This window comes from Bison bison, unplaced genomic scaffold, assembly GCF_000754665.1.
Source record: "Bison bison bison isolate TAMUID 2011002044 unplaced genomic scaffold, Bison_UMD1.0 scf7180017864239, whole genome shotgun sequence".
Lineage (NCBI taxonomy): Eukaryota > Metazoa > Chordata > Mammalia > Artiodactyla > Bovidae > Bison > Bison bison.
The window spans coordinates 1033663-1038462 of NW_011494811.1; positions in this window are offsets into that span (position 1 = coordinate 1033663).

Here is a 4800-nt window from a genome sequence, read left to right on the forward strand (position 1 = left end):
GGGGGCTGCCGAGGTTCCGGGAAAGGCGAGTCCCTGTTGCGGCAGACCCCAGTGCGCTCCCGGTACCCGAACCTGGCCCGTTCCTCACACTCTAGAAAGCGGGTCTTTTACCCCCTGAAAGCTTGTCCTTAGAACCTAGTTAGCATCCTAGCTGACGTTTCATGATATTTAGAAAAGACCTAAGGAACAAGAGGCTCATATCTGAGCTACTCATTGAAGGCCCGAAAGAATTAGGTACAGCTGATGACGGTTGAAAACGACAAACCACCCGATTTGAGCAAGAACTATGTTGGCCCATAAAGCGAGCTAGAGGCCCTTGACTAAGAAAAATAGCCACGGCCAGGACTGAACAGATTTACTACTTCCCACGACAGATGAATTAATAGAAGCTGCAAGAGATGTGAAAGCATAGGGTGGAGAGGTTGAGCATTGTATACGGTGATTTTATTTTTATAACGTGCTGTGACTTGTAGCAGTTTTTTGTGTGTGTGTTTTTTTTAATGGGCCAGTTTAAACAGGATTGAAAGATTAACTGTGACTCCACCCCAAGTCACAATAGGGTCTTGTACTTTTCTTTTTATAACTGTAAAGAATGGGAATCATTCTTGGCTCTGAGTAACATTTGTAAGGCGTGTCTGATCTCATTGAACGAGACTTTCAAAAAAAGTTTGAGTTTATGATAGCAATAAAAGTACTCTCTACTCCTGTATTAAAGTTACTGTAATTAATGAGAAAAGCAAGACAGTCCAAAGAAACCGGGGCTGACGTTTTAAGAAGATTGAAAAACCATTGCAATGTCTCCAGAGTCATACCACTTTCCCGTTAACACATTTCCACACCCATTTCATTTGACCTTCACAATACTCCTGTAAGGGGAGCATAGCTGCTGCTGCTGCTGCTAAGTCGCTTCAGTCGTGTCCGACTCTGTGCGACCCCATAGACGGCAGCCCACCAGGCTCCCACATCCCTGGGATTCTCCAGGCAAGAGTACTGGAGTGGGGCGCCATTGCCTTCTCCAGGCTACCCTTATTTATGGGTCAGGAAACACAAGCTCAAAGAAACTAAGTGATTGTCCGAGTTCTAGATGGAGTTGAAAAGACCTCTGGCACCAGCAGTCATCCTAACTGCATGGACTGAACTTTGGAAGTTTATTTTTCAGTACTCTCCACCTTACACATTCAGATAAGAATTTGAACTGATCAATAACTGCTCCGCTTCAGGTCACCTGGGGCCCATTTAAACATATAACCAGTTGTTTTCAAAGTGTCATCCCAGGACCAGGTGTGTCAACATTGCCTGAGAACGTGTTGGAAATGCAGATTCTCAGGCATCACTCCAGAGAAAGTCTGGGTGTGAGACCTAGATTTCTGTTCTAACAAACCCTCCAGAAAATGCTTCCCTGGTGGCTCAGATGGGAAAGAATCTGCCTGCAATTCAGGAGACTTAGGTAGGGATCCCTCGGTTGGGCAGATCCCCTGGAGAAGGAAATGGCAACCCACTCCAGTATTCTTGCCTGGAAAATCCCTTGGACAAAGGAGCCTGGTGGGCTATAGTCGATGAGGTTGCAAAGAGTTGGAGACAACTGAGCAACTAACACTTTTCCAGAAGATTCTAACATACCTTAAAAGTTGAGACTACATTGTAGAACACCATCCCCAGCCTTGATTTCATTTCCTTATAAGCAAAAAGGCTTGAAAGTCCAATAACATATCTTGAAATTAAGAGACCTGAATGAACACTGGCCAAAATATACTTTTAAATGTATTAATGGGACTTCCCTGGTGGTCCAGTGGTTAGGACTCTTTGCTTCCAATGCAGGGGGCATGAGTTCAATCCCTGTTCAGGGAACTAAGATCCCACATACTGTGTGGTGTGGCCCAAATTTTTTTAAATTTTTAATTAAAATATATTAATATAATAAAACAAAATTAAGGTAAAATATGCAATCTTACAATTAAAAGAGTGGCCTAGAGTTTTTGTCACAGACACACGGCTTTGTCAAGTGTTCATTTGTTTCTCCTAAAAGAGGAAAGCTCTCTGAGCAGGTTTTGGAAGTGATCCCAAGCTTTTCCAACACAAAGAAAGATGTAAACAAGGATAAAATTCCAATACCAAATCAGTTTCCACATCAACAAATATCTGCTGTAGTTTAATGTAAAAGAATTAGCTGTAATGGGGTGAGGTGGACTGGAAGAATGGAGACCAGAACGAGATACAACCATGGAACTGAAGGCAGACTCAGTTGTTGTGATGAATGTGCATCCAGAAGACAATATTTGGAGGCTACATAACCAGCAGCAGCCAGGAAGGCAGCCAGGATCAGGATGGTTCAACACAGAAAATGTAAGCCAATGGGCAGCTGCTGTGCAGCCTTGGAAACCCAGGAACAGACAAAAATTGGGAAATTAGCAAGCATTAAGAAAATGTGTTGGGCTTCCCTGATGGCTCAGTGGTAAAGACTCCTCCTGCTGATGCAGGACACATGGGTTTGATCCCTGATCCGGGAAGATCCCACGTGACTGCGGAGCAACTAAGCTCATCGTGCCACAATTATTGAGCCCATGCTCTAGAGCCCAGAAGCCACAACTACTGAAGCCCACTCGCCTTAAAGCCCGTGTTCCTCAACCAGAGAAGCCCCTGCAATGAGAAGCCTGGACACCGCAACTAGAGAGTAGCTCCTCTCCCTGGAACTAGAGAAAAGCCTGCACAGCAATGAAGACCCAGCACAGCCATAAATAAATAAAATTTTTAAAAGAAAATGTATTATTTATAGTAAGACCTCAAGCTCAGTGCTGTCTCCCAGGTCTGGATTCCTCTGCCTTTGGGGAACTGATGAAACAGAATTGAGATTCTTGAGAGGAGGTACAGGGCAAGTTTAGAAGACAAGGACTTGGGGCAACAAGACAGGTATCCAAAGGCAAGATCTGACAGGCAGAGGAAGACTTAGAAATGAAGGAAGAATTTAACACCTAGAACTGAGGATTGCATTTCATGTTGATCCTGGTTGTATTATGCTGATGTTCTAGAGTGTTAATTGGTTCAGTTCAGTCACTCAGTCGTGTCCAACTCTTTGCAACCCTATGGACTGCAGCACACCAGGCCTCCCTGTCCATCACTAAATCCAGAACTTGCTCAAACTCATGGCCATCGAGTCAGTGATGCCATCCAACCATCTCATCCGCTGTCATCACCTTCTCCTCCTGCCTTCAATCTTTCCCAGCATCAGGGTCTTTTCCAGTGAGTCAGGTCTTCACATTAGTTGGCCAAAGTATTGGAGCTTCAGCATCAGTCTTTCCAATGAATATTCAGGACTGATTTCCTTTAGGATTGACTAGTTTGATCTCCTTGCAGTCCAAGGGGCTCTCAAGAGTCTTCTCCAACACCACAGTTCAAAAGCACCAATTCTTCAGTGCTCAGCTTTCTTTATGGTCCAACTCTCACATCCATACATGACTACTGAAAAAACCATAGCTTTGACTAGACAGACCTTTGTTGGCAAATTAGTGTCTCTGCTTTTAATATGCCGTCTAGGTTGGTCATAGCTTTTGTTCCAAGGAGCAAGCATTTTTAATTTCATGGCTGCAGTCACCATCTGCACTGATTTTGGAGCCCAGAAATCCAATTGGGCTTGGAAACCCAAACAATTCCATTGTTTCCCCATCTATTTGTCATGAAGTGATGAGACCAGATGCCATGATCTTCGTTTTTTGAATGTTGAGTTTTAAGCCAGCTTTTTCACTCTTCTCTTTCACTTTCATCAAGAGGCTTTTCAGTTCCTCTTCACTTTGAGCCATAAGGGTGGTGTTATCTGCATATCTGAGGTTATTGATATTTCTCCCTGCAGTCTTGTTTCCAGCTTGTGCTTCATCCAGCCCGACATTTCACATGATGTACTCTGCATATAAGTTTAATAAGCAGGGTGACAATTTTCAGCCTTGATGTACTCCTTTCCCAGTTTGAAACCAGTCTGTTGTTTCATGTCCGATTCTAACTGTTGCTCCTTGACCTGCATACAGATTTCTCAGGAGGCAGGTTCCCTCCAGTATGGCTAGGATTGATCCAAGCACCTAGAATTGGGAGTCACATGGCACTAGTCACTCAGTTAAAAGGGGTCAGTAGGATGAGCAGGCCTAGAAGATAGAAAAGACAGTTACAAACTATATCTTTCATCTCTGAACTGGTAAAAGCATTTTAGAAAAATGCTAATTAACTGACTTAGGGAGTTAGCCATTGAAAGAATTCAGTGAAATGGATGACCTTTCCCAGAGACTGACTCAGTCTTTGGGGTGGAGGTGGGAGGGAAAAGAATCCTACAGTGCTTTTTACCTGTAACTTTCAAAGTGTTTATGAATGTTGCCACAACAAGCCTCCAGTTTTATAAACAGGAAGCTGAGACACAGAAAGGTAACCCTGTCATATCCATAAACTATCAGAGCAAGACAAAAACTGAGGAATCTAATTTACTAAGTGTTAACACTCTTAGCCATGAAATTAAAAGACGCTTACCCCTTGGAAGGAAAGTTATGACCAACCTAGATAGCATATTCAAAAGCAGAGACATTACTTTGCCAACAAAGGTTCATCTAGTCAAGGCTATGGTTTTTCCTATGGTCATGTATGCATATGAGAGTTGGACTGTGAAGAAGGCTGAGCGCCGATGAATTGATGCTTTTGAACTGTGGTGTTGGAGAAGACTCTTGAGAGTCCCTTGGACTGCAAGGAGATCCAACCAGTCCTTTCTGAAGGAGATCAGCCCTGGGATTTCTTTGGAAGGAATGATGCTAAAGCTGAAACTCCAGT